At 51.2% G+C, this 12604-nt stretch overlaps 1 pseudogene; it reads right to left on the bottom strand.

Annotated features, from left to right (window-relative positions):
• LOC135886613 (alpha-2-macroglobulin-like) overlaps positions 1-12604 on the bottom strand; it is a 45744-nt pseudogene that overhangs the window by 13315 nt on the left and 19825 nt on the right.

Below are 12604 nucleotides of genomic sequence, written 5' to 3'. Positions count from 1 at the left end.
CTGTTCATTCCCTCTGAAGCATCTGGTACCAGCTAGTGTTGGAAAACAGGATATTGGGCTAGATGGACCTTCTTTCTGTATTCTGTACAGAGCTGTATTAATCTTTGGTTAAATAATCTCATTTGAGCTTGTTATTTGACAATCTTGAATCAGTATTAAATTCAAACTTGCAACATTCTATATGTGGAAAATATCTCTTGTTCTAATACATAATGTGAAATGCTTATGTACAATAAAAGAATGTGTGGAGTGTGTCCTCCAAATTTAGAAGATTATAAGGGATTTTGTTGGTTTTCATTGTAAATAATTGCTGTGGTCTAACAGTAATAGGAATTGTCTGGCACAAGGAAGAAGAAATGTTAAAAGATGTAAACCAGGGTATAACCTGGGAAAGTGACAGAAATTGCTTAAAAGCAGGGATCCTAATTGATAGTAGGGGCTAAAAATGAAATACAGTCCTTGAAATGAATCAAACATAAACCGCCTCCAATAAGAAAAGAATTGAAGAAATTTGTTATACACAAATGCCATGTACTGGATACTAATGGAAGCAGCAAGCAAATGGAAAGAATATGAATAAGAGGATGCTCCTTACCCTCTTAGGAGCCCTGAAACTAGGATATATAAACTGTATTTTTAGTAAAAAATTCTCCCTTCGCAGCATAAAATCTCTGTCACTTCAGATCCAAACTGGTTCAGTGTTAGCACTAGAAAGTTATTTCAATACACTAGCTAAGTCATTGTGAGCTTTTTGATACGCACTTTCAAAAATAGGAGCTTAAAGTTAGGTCTGGTCTACACTACAGACCTATACCTATGTCACTCTAGGGTGTGAAAAATCCCAACCCAAGTGATGTAGTTATATGGATCTAACCCCCCATGTAGACAAAGCTAGGTTGGTGAGAGAGCTTCGCCTGTCAACATAGCTAGTGCCTCTCAGGGAGATGGAATAACTACGCCGATGGGAGAGCTCTCTGCTGTCGGTGTAGAGCGTCTTCATTCAAGTGCTACAGCAGTGTTTTAAGTGTAGACTTGTCCTTAGGCTCCGAAGCCCATATTTTGGCATCTAAGGGTGGGTATTGTAAAAGCACTGAAATGGTTTAGGAGCACAAGTCTGACTGAACTTGGCCTGTAAATCCTGGTGAAGGAGAATGGCTGGGTCAAAGCATTCAGCTGCTGTGACTGGGGGCAGTTCGCTCTGTGGGAGGGTGGTGGTGGTTGCAGGTACAGGACAGGCTACTGTCCAGGCAGTTTTATGTCTGAGTTTGTGTTGCTCTCACATTAAGGATGTGACTTGTCTTTTTCAGTCTCAGAGAAACAAGCCCAGAACAATCACTCTAACAATTTAGCGGGAGAAAGTAAAGAGCTGGCAACACAGAAATACAAAATCTGATTGACATTGAAAAGAGCAATTGCAATTAAGAAAATATCATGATTTAATTTTTGGAAAAATATTGATTTGTATCAACTTTTCTGGGGGCTCCCCTCACCTCTGGAATGACTCGTCCCCAGCCCTAGGGCTGCTCCGGAAGGTCCGGCCCTGCGAGGGGGAGTTACCTGATGTTTATGGCGATGTTAAAGGTCCTTTGAGCCCTGGCGCTGTCACATGTCTTGGGGACTGTGTGCACCTCCAGCGCGAATGGCGCCTCGCCCGGCTTGGGGAGCACATTGTACCTCAGGCTGGTCTGAAAGAGAATACATGGTTCTCTGTGTGTCTCCATCTGTCCATCTCCTCTATCTCCTTCCCTCTGCTCAGTTTCATTCTTTCCTTTATCTCTTCTCTCTCTCTCCCACTTCCCCAACTCTCTCTGTCAACTCTCTCTCCTCCTCACACCTCTTTCCTATTTTCTCTTCCTCTCCCCCATCTCTTCCTCTCTTTTCCTTCCCTCCCTCCCCAATCCACCCCATCTTGCCATCTCCAATGGGAATGAGATGGGCTCCCCTCAGCAGCAGCCTCTCCCTCTCCACTTGCCCCAGGGCCCCATACCTGCACGTAGACACATCCTTCTCCTGTCACCCCCGTGCTGTAGTCCCCTGGCACCTCTGGCAGTGCCACACGCTGGAGCAGCAGACGGTTCGTGTGATCCACCTGGAACTGGGACTGGAAGTTCCCTGTGGATTGCAGGGTCACTGTGGATGCTCCTCCGCTCTTGGCATAGGTGGAGACTCCATATCGGGACAGTGCCTTGAGTGCCACCACTGTGTCCTGCCAGACAAGAGATGGGCCCAGGTGCCCAAGGGGATGAATGAGCCATTTCTATGGGCCCGGATCCCTCACTCCACTGGCTCTTCCTACACAGCAGTGCCCTGATTTTCCCATTTCCACTCCTCACTCCCACAAACCATTCACTCTATTCCCTTGGGCCCAGATCCTCAAAGGTATTTAAGCACCTTTCTCCCACTGAAAGCAGCCAAGTGTCTAAGTACCTTAGGGAACCTAGGCCTTGGGATCTCTGATACTCCACCACAGGCATCTGAGGGAAGATGCCACCACCCTTGCCCCGAAGGGACAGTTCAGGACCAGGTGAAATAGGAGCTGCCTGTAGCTCAGAGAGGACCCTGGTGAGGCAGCCAGGAGGCTCAGTAATGGAGTATGAGAAAGTCTTTCAGCCCTTTGGGTATCAAGCCAACCAGGGAAATGGTGGAACATGGGGCCAATGATTGGTCCTGTCTAGAGAGGTCACTCCCTGAGGTCCCAGCCTCCAAGCACCAGCATGGCCTGCACCTGCTCAAAGGGGTAGGTGGCACCTCCTGTTTGGTTGTCACTCAGGATGATGCTCCCCTCCCCCCTTTCGGGTATGTCCGGCAGTGACTGGCTGCTGCTGCTTCTCTGGGAAGGCCTCTGCTCTTGATCTGAATTGGCCTGGCTGGATGGGGTCAGTGCTGGGGGGAGCTGGGGATGGCACTGCACTACCTTGTGAGTGCTCAGGGCGACTCTTCTGTCCTCCATACACAGGAGCATCACTCGTCCAGTCTCCTGCCTCATTAGCCCCCCTGGGCCTGTGGGTATCTGATGTAGCCATGCTCCATGCTGTGACTATCCCATGATCTAAACTAAACTATACAGCCAGGAGACTGCCACCCCTTCCCACTCCCCAGGTCAGCCTTCCCCTCCCGCTGGATTACTTGTCTGTCTCCTGCCCTCTCCTGTCTGCCTCCCACTCCTGCCCTGGGTGTCTGAGGCTCGGGATGGGAACAGCTCACCTGGGTGGAGGAGAAGCCCCCATTGGGATTCTGCTGCTTGCTGATCCACTTTGCAATTTGAGCTGCTAATGACAGGTCATCTTGGGATGGCGCCGGCTGAGTGGTGAGGTAAGTGAGGAGCACGTAGGACGTCATCTCCACCTTGGCGGAAGGAGCACGGAGGTGATAGAAGGGGAGATCGGCTTTCGGCTCCTTCCCAGGCCTCTGCCAGTGAATGGAGCCATCTGCAGCGGGAGAAGGGAGAGGGAGGGCAGGAGAGAAGGAAATACAGATGCTTAGTACATGCCATTTCTAAGGGGGTTATTGACCTTCTGCTGCTGCGGGTGGGAGAACAGAGCCCCCCGTGCTCATTTGGCATATTGACATGAGACGTGAAAGGATTAAATAGTCCCTCACTTGCTGGTCTAGTGGATTTATACAAACCTTGTGGTACGAACACTCAGTGACTAATCAGGCTGCCACCTCTGTGCCTACATCCCCTTTATCTTATGAAGGCACATCCCAGGAATGGACAGTAGCAGCCTTTATTGGGCTCTTTGATCCAAAAAGTGTGAGGTCGCTAAGTGGCCCCAGGCGCTCAAGGCCAAAGGGTTACAGCAGTGACGGTCACACCCCACTCCAGCAGGGTGAAGAGCCCATAAGTCCTTGTCTTATCAGCACAGTCCCAGTTCTTCCTGGGATTTCCTGGGACACCAGGACCTTATTTTGGGCCCCCCGGAATGATCTGTTTTTTCATTTTATCAGTCCAAACATCAGGCTTCTCCTCTTCGTTTGTCTCTTGCTGTAGGGAGCAGACGTCACTCTGGGCTGACCAGGGGCCATCGCTCCCATGGAACGATTGTCCAGAGCGAGGAGCAGTGAATGGAGCGGAGCCAGCGAAGACACCGGCAGAGCTGTGCTATTGCTCAGTGGGAATTGTACCATTTGGTCAAGTTTCAGGATATGCTCACTCACAGCACTGAGGTGGGGGGGGGACCCCCAGATACACCTGTGTCGCTACAAAGTTAGGCACCGGCAGCCCCGGCCCCAGCTCTCGTTTAAAAAAAGTTCCCTTTGCCTTTATATGAATATTTCAGCGCCTTAAGAAAAGCCACCATCAAACCGTCCCCACAGGAACTTGCCCTAGGGAAAGGGGACCCAGGCCCAAATCTCTTCTCCCTGGTGATGACCTCTATGTACTGGGAGCTGTAAGGCATCTCCCAGTATCCTATAATGTGCCTCCTTGATGCTTCTCTCCATGTAATGCCCCTTGGACCAAACCATCCTCTGCCTCACCTGCTGCCCCCTGAGCTGCTCTCGGTGCTGGCCCACCCCTGGGCTGCTGTAGCCACCAGAGCCTGTGGGGGGGGGAGGAAGCTAGATGCCACTGAGCTGCTTCCTCCCCCTGCAACAGGCTTCCCCCTCAAAATGGGCGACAGTCCTGGGGGGGAGAAGGGGGACACACAGGAATCCTCCTGAGGCAAAGGGGGAGAGGAGGGTAGAGACACCTGGACCCAAAGGAGCAAGGAGAGGGAGAGGGAAGGAGAAACCAGGGGAGAAGGAAAGAAAAACCTTGGGTGAGAGATCCTAGGGAGGAGGGCAGGAAAGGGAGGGAGAGAATCTGCACACATGGGTGTGGGGGGGAGGGGTGAGGGTGGAAGGGAGAGAAGACGCTTCTAAGACCTGGCCAACACACAGATTTTGTGCCACTACAACTATTTTGGTTAGGGCTGTGACTTTTCTACTGGTACCTCTAGTCTGGGCACAGTTATACCAGCATAAAGGTGTCTTGTACTGGTAGAGCTGTACGGGAACAGTTCTATTGGTATGAACACCTTCACACTGCTATAATTGTATCCACACTGGGGGAGTCACACCACTTTAACTATACCAGTACAGATACAGCAGAACGAATTTTGAGGGTAGACAAGGCCTGAAGGTCCATCTACCCTGGGGAAATGCTCTGTGTTAGAAAAGAAAATGCATTAAGCAGCACGCTGGTCAAGAATACTTGGCACCTAGCATAGACAGGGATGGCTGGGCTTATAAATTCATTTGCTATTTGTAAATTTAGGCTATGGGGTGCCCTCAGGTGAGCTACAGCCAGCTAATGTGATTCGGTTGGCCACGACCAGCTGCTGTTTTTCACCCCACCTGATCCTGTCTAGACAAGGTGCTGAGTTGTCTTTAGCAGTGTGTCAGCTAATGCATTTTCTAACACAGTGAGTTTCCTCACCTGCATGAGGCCTATGAGTGTGGGGCTGAGGATCTGTGTTTGTGGGGGCTAGGGCAGGGGACAGAGAACCCAGGTGTCTGTTGTGACGGGAAGGAAACATGGAGTGTGCGTGTGCTGGGACCCTGCATAACAAGTCCCATGTGCACTAGGGTTGGGGGCAGCCTGCGTGTGTGTGTGAGTGGCTTTCGGGTGGGGGAGAAGGAGCCTGTGTGTGAGTGGATCCTGGGGCAACCTTGCACGTGCTTGTGCATTAGCTTGTGCCTGGGGCAGGCTGCAGTGTGTGTGTGGGGAGAGAGAGATTTGTGGGGTACAAGACAGCAGGACAGTATGCCTTTGATTTTGTGGGCTGGGAAGTAGGGAGTATGTGAGAGCTTTTGGTATGGGAGGCAGGAGAGAGTTTGGGAGACTTGGGGGAAGGAGGAAGAGAGCACGAGGAAAAGAAAGGAGAGACCAGTTATTTCACAGTATAGAAAAGGGGAAAACAGACTGAAACAAACAGAGGAAAAGCTAACAAGCTCCAGAGTAGAGAAAGGGGGCAAATGGAGGGAAGGCAGGGACAAAGGAAAGGGCAAACGCAAGGGAGACAAATACAAAGGGAATGTTGACATTTTACCTAATAGGTAGATTGGATACTGAAGGATACAATCAATGACCCAGTTTAAAAGGGCAGGGATACAACATGCTGTGCTGTCAGAAATGTGCCGGGGGCCGGTCCTGGCTGCTTGGGCTGCCTCTCTCTCAATCTTGTTTCTTCATGTCAAATAATGTTCTCCCTCCTGGTCCCTCCTAACTTTCCCCTGCTGTGGTTTCCCCTCTGAGCACCTGTATATGATTCTCAATACATGGTCACCTTACAAGTGGGGGATGTAGGGCCAGTGGGCTGGGATGCAGGAGAAGGGCCCGTCGGGAACTCTCACCCTCTTTCACAGCTTCCTTGTCAAGCGAGTCCAGCAGTGACCTGCGCTTCTCCTCCTTCCCCGCCAGGGCAAAGGCGTAGGCCAGTAGCGCCCTGGTGTACACGTGGTTTCCTCCCTGCTCTGCGGCCGTCTCCAGACAGAACAGAGCGTTACGGACCACAGAGTGCTGTGTGGGGAGAGAGACATGGGCTGAGAGAGGGAAGGGAGAGGTCACCATGGAGGTGAATTCAGTCTGTGAGCTAAGCAGGCAGGAAACAATATGCACTTTTTCCATTTTATGAAGTATTTTTTTCCGGACCTTCTGACACATGGGTAACTCTAAACAATAACTGATCTTTCAGAGCCATATTCCCCAGGACACTCTCTCGCTTTCACCACTCCAGCAATGTGTAGTGGCTGGTTTACAGCTGCGTTGCATCACTAGGCTAGCACTAAGCATCCAGAGTGAACCAGTGATTGGTGAATGGCGATGGTGTACTGGGGAACCTGACCCTTTAAATTTGTCCTGTGGTCAGTACTCACTTAGGAACATTTGAGAAGCAAAGTTTGGAATCAGACATTTCCCATAATGACATTCCAAGGGATACCAATGTGCACAGGTGCATACACAGCAGGGCAGTTCATCTGTTTTCGTCAATGGCTGAGAATGGAAAGTCCAGCAGACAGTCCCATTTTCAGTGGCTTGAAACTTTTTCAAAATGTTTTGATCTGAACCTTCCTAGCACTTGGTGTCTGCTAAGAGAGGGAATGAGCTCAGCTGGTTTTGAGACAGGAAAGCCTGAAAACAAAATGCCTTGGGGTTTATACTCCTTCTAACTGAGAAGGGCTTAATCAGGACATCAACTTTCCTCAATTAAATATAGGGGATCAGGTTAGTCTAATGACAGTGGATGGGAACTGGCTGCCACGTCATCAGGACAATGTTAACAAGCAGGCCATGTTGGGCCACATCCACTTGTCTTGTCTGACTGCAGCCAGTAGCACCACACATCTAAAGCCTGGTCTAGACTCAAGTTACAGAACTCAGCTTTTCTGGGCATAGCCTGGCACACGTTCACACTCAACTTGCCTACTGACAAAAATCCTCCACTTTTGGGGGCACACTGACTCCCTTTTCTGGAGTGGCATAAGCCCCATGTCAGTGGAGTTATATCAGCACAGTGGTAAGGTGCATGCTCACTGGAAGTACCAGTGTAAGTGGTCCTTCCACTGCAGTCCCACAGTGCAACATTCCCTTTAACAGAGGCTGTCTGGCGGCACTTTTGAACCAAGGGTCCCAATGATGGGAAGCCCGCCTGGCTTTTACACAGTCAGCACATTCTCCACAGCCACAGCTGTTCCTGCTACTTGCTACCTTTTCCCACGTGCTGACTGAACATTTCCCACAAGCACAGCGAAAGCTACGCAGCAACATTTCCCCACAAGGCAGTGCTGCTGAAAGTGGCACAGAGGACACTGGGATGCCTACCCACAATGCACCACACTTTTGCCAATCTGGGGTATACTAGGTGAACACAACGCGCTGGCACAACTGGCCCAGTGTCAACTCACTGCACCAATATAGTCTTTTCGGTTGCTCGCTGATGATAAAACTTTTACCAGTGCGATTTCTGGGTGTGGAGCAGACCTAACTGAAGGAGAACAGAAATCAGCCCTTGATGGGGACCCATTTGGCTGGTGCCAACTGCCAAGGGGTTAAGTGTTATTTACCCAAGTGTTAAATATCTGTAAAACTCTAAGCTGTAGGCTTGTAAGAGAGGATCAAGCAAACGCCGCCTCAAAAGTTTTTAAATAAAGATCATATAAAAGGATTAGAGATGAGACAGAACCAGCGCCCTGGACTGGAAGGGAAGCTGCAGGGAAATTCCAGTTCCAGATTTGGACCTCAATTTAAAGACTTTTCTGACTGGATTTCCCCGTTTTTTAAAGGCTTCTCTCTCGGGATGGGAGGCTGTGACTTGGGGGTCCCCAGCTCTGTCGGTGGCTTGAGGGGTTACAGGTACGTACAGTGACGGGCAGAGGAATCTCCAGCAGCGCGATGGTGATGTAGGCAGAGAGCGTGACCTCATCGTCCACCCCGCCCTGCAGGGAACCACAGAGAGAGACATTAACCCTGAAACCCCGCCCACTGGCCCCTCCTCCCAGGGGCGTTCTACATCCCTGTTCTTCCCACACTATGGTAGCTTCCAGGTATCTGCCCCTCTTCTCCCTTCCCCTACCCATGGTCGCTCCATGTACAGTATGGTTCTCCCCCGCTCTTGCCTCCCTTGGTAGATCCCATCTGCCCCATTTCCAAGCCCCCTGCCCCAGCCCCATGTGCTGCAGTGGCTGAGCTGTTCCCATGCACAGTTGCAGGCTTTCTCCATGTCACTGGAGTCCTGTATGGGTCCCATGACGCCCATGGGAAGCCAGCTGGGTGGATACGTCACCTTTATGGCATTGTTCAGGAGCGTCCCGGAGCTGCGGAAGCAGCCGTTGTCCTTCTGCTTGCCAGCGAGCCAGGCCAGGGTGTCCTGGATGTGCTTCTCCTCGATGAAGATGTGAGAGCGGGCCTGCGCGAAGGACTTGAGGACGAAGGCCGTCAGCCTGCGACAGAGAGCGGGCAGCAGTGAGAGCTCCCTCCCATGCCCTGTGCTCGCTGGAGGGGACGGGGTCCTGGGGCATCGCCAGCCTGAGGGGAAGCAGCAGGGGCCGGAGAGCTGGTGGCCATGGGCCAGGGAACCATTATCTCACTCAGCCACCTACTGACATGCAGCAGAGCCTGGGGGCAAGACCCAGCAGTCGTCTGACAGGCCACAGCAAAACTGCCCGTTTTAGGACAGGAAGTGAGCCAGCTTCCTGCATTGGTTTCAAATGGCCGGGGCACAGTTTAGGGGGTAGAAGGTTGTTGTCCAGAACCCTTGGGAGAACAGCCCTCAGCATCTTCAGTGACCAGGAATGGCCAGGACACTGGCTCTGCACTTTCTTATTATAAAAACAGCAGCACAGCACCCCCTAGCATCAGACTGGGGTCAGCACTCAGAGATACAATACTCCTTACTAAGCCACCTGCCCCGCTCCCTGCAGCACAGCGCCCCCTAGCACCACACTGGGACAATAGAGTCAGTAGTGGCAGAGGGAAGAGCAACCCCTACAGAGCTGCCCACCCACCACTCCCTGCAGAACCTGTTTCTTCACCCAGCAAGGCATGCACTAAGCATTGAGGGGCTGTGATGGCTCCACCCTGAGTTACCAGCCACCTCATTATCCTGAGGGCAGTGGTGGCTAAATTTTCCATCGGAGGGTCAAACACATAATTTCAGAAAGGACAAGTATCCACAATCAGGACTTCTGGGTGGATTCTCTGCCCTGTTCTGACCCCTGCACCCTGCTCACGTAACACAAAGGGAGCTGAAACTACCAGCAAGTCACCCAGCAGGGGAATCTTTGGCCAGCCCTTTTACGCCATCCTCCGTATAGCCCCTGGTACAGAGAGTGAGTGGCTGGAGTGTGCTGTGTTCTGGACACACCTAGCTGATGTATGGTCCTCAGGGTACTGTGGCCAGCTGGAGCAAGTTAGAACAGCCCCCAGGCTGCTCTAACCTGAGCTGAGCAGGGAATCAGAGGGCTGTAAATGGTTATTAATCCAAAATCGCAGGCCTCTAGCATATGAACTAAAGGAGATCTCCCTTCCCTACCACCTCCCATAGTTGCCTTATCCCACATCATCAGCTCTAGAGCTCCTCCCCTCTCCTCCGCCCCTTCATGATCAACACCTGTTAACAATGGGCAAGCTCCAGGTTATAACAAGAGAAGGGAAAGAATTCAGCAGCACTGAAATCTTACCAGGTATTCCCTGATTGCCCATAACGTGGCCCAAATGTGCTGTAGGAGCCATCCCAGTGTTTGTAATTCAGCTGTGTCTGGTAACCTGAAAGGGAGAATGAAGTTGGGTTTTACTGCAATAAAGTCCAGCTAGGAAAAGAGAATTTTCAGCCCTGTCTACACACAAACATCCTACTTTAATTGTACCAGTAGCGTTAAAATGCTGGGAATCCCCCAGTGTGGATGTAGTTAGGATAGTATAAAAGTGCTAATACCAGTACAGCTTGTTCCCAGATGGGAAGGGGGTAGAACTGCATCCACACTAGGGGTTGTACTGATTAAATTATTTTGGTAAAATATCACCTCCTAACTGAAATAGTTACACTGCTACAAAGCTGGGTTTAGATCAAGCCTTAGACGCAGAAGCAGGTCCGATGTAGAGTACACAACCCAGGCAGGCCTCCCATTCCTAAAAACAGCCTCAGTGGTTCAGCAGAGAGGCCTTGGTCTTCTGTTAGGTGTTAAATGAAGGTACAGGAAACAGGGTTATGATGTGTATCTACTAGCCACCTATACCAGGTTCAAGGATCCCTTTGCAGCACCTAAGATAAATGGGAAGGCTGTTTCTGAAAGATTGCTAGCCCTCATTAAAAGCAGGGTGGAGCAGAAATGGAGAATGAGGACTAATCAAAGGTGTGACCCAAACTGGGGCTGTTCTGAAAAGTGACTGTGTGGAAAGGGCCCCTTGTCACTCAGCAGCTCTGCCCCGTGTGTGTTCAGAGTCATGGCTACTGGCTTTACTGGCAAAGGTCATGTCCACATTAGGAATAAAGGAGCATTACCAACATTGCTAGCTAACACGTGTTTCAGTCCTAACACAGACAAGGCACTTGTAGTTTCACACATGTTAGCTGGCTGAGTTAACCTTAGCGAGGAGCCTAGAGTTTACCTTGATCAACTAACATGTATTAAAACTACAAGTCGGCTAAATGTGTTACAAATAGACACATCTCCCCTAGTGAAAACAAGGCTTAAACCCAGGTTTTGCTCCATTTATGGCTGCCAGACCTGCAGAACCAACCCAGCTCTTCTTCTCCGCCTTGCATGTCATCAGCAGAAATGCACCCAGTGCAGTGCAGCACCCAGGCTGTGTCATTCATCCACATGGACCCATCTTCTCCCTTCAAGCACTTCCAGAGAGTAGAGTTCTCTATGTTCCTAGATGTCATCCTAGATCTAAGCATGCTACCGTGCTATGGCACCCCCTGTTGGGAAGTGATCTATTGTAACACCAACCATTAATGAAGTAACTACTCGGAGTAGCTCCTGGGAAAGGGAACCTCTGACCTCTGGTGCAGGATTGGCGGGGAGGGGGTGTCAGAGGCCCTGGTTCAAAGGTGAATGATGAGGGGTCAGTTATGACGGTGCTGCCAATACACTGGTGGCTAGGGAGGCCTATAGGCCATCTGGGGAGCCGAGTCTGGTTTGCTGGGGTAAGAGTGAATTACCACTGGGCTCACACACTGGAGAGCAATGGGATGACAGGGCTGAGAAAGTACAAGTGCGTTCCCCCTCCCACCCAAGAGACAGGTGGTCCTCTCAGTCCGTCCATCCTTCCCAGTTGGAGCATTATCTGAGCAAGGCAGACACAAAAAGCTCGGAGCACAACCTTGGAAGGGAGCAGGTGAAGAAACAAAAGCCCCGTCCCTTCTCACCGCTGACTAAGTATCCGATGGCCTTGGATTTGGTCTCCTCGCTCAGCTGCCCCGTCTTATTCAGATAGTCCAGGACGTAGATGTTGGGGGCAAACAGGACCATGTTCTGCTCCCCGCAGCCGAAGGGCATCTGGAGGAGCTGCTGCAGGTTCTGCATGGCTGTGCCCAGGATATCGCCTGGGGATGGAGATACAGGGAGTCAGTGTGGCCCAGAGCCGGCCTGCGGAGGCAGAGTGCACCACAGAGCAAGGATGCTAGTGTGAGGCATCCATAACAGGCTTGTGAGATCACAAGCAATAGGAGGGAAAGAGAGAGAGATACACAGAGAAAGGAGGAGACAGAGAAGGGACACATGAAAGGCAAAGTGAAGGGCGTGCTGCTGGAAGGACAGATGGGAGCACTAGGCTGGACGAATAGCTAGAGTCGTGGGCCCAGAGACAGAGACGGGGGAAGGAGAGAGAAAAAGGGGTGAAGTGCTAGCAAGAGACTGCAGCAGTGGGCAGCTGGGGGATAAATGGAGGGGCTGTGACAGGTGCACAACGGGGTGAGGAGTGGAACGGGTGGAAAGACCACTAACGTCAGGCACGGGGAAGGGACGGCAACAGCACCCAAAGCCGGGCTCTTCTGACTGCCTCACTTACCCAGCACTGAGAAATAGGCTCTGGCCGAGCCCTGCACCACATTCTCTGGGAGCTTCAGGGACATTGGCTGCGGCGCTGTCTTTCCTGGGGAAAAGTGACATAGATGGG

Source organism: Emys orbicularis, chromosome 1 (assembly GCF_028017835.1).
Source record: "Emys orbicularis isolate rEmyOrb1 chromosome 1, rEmyOrb1.hap1, whole genome shotgun sequence".
In the NCBI taxonomy this organism is placed as follows: Eukaryota; Metazoa; Chordata; order Testudines; family Emydidae; genus Emys; species Emys orbicularis.
Note: the sequence above shows the minus strand (reverse complement) of the source record. Positions and strands in the feature narration are given on the sequence as shown.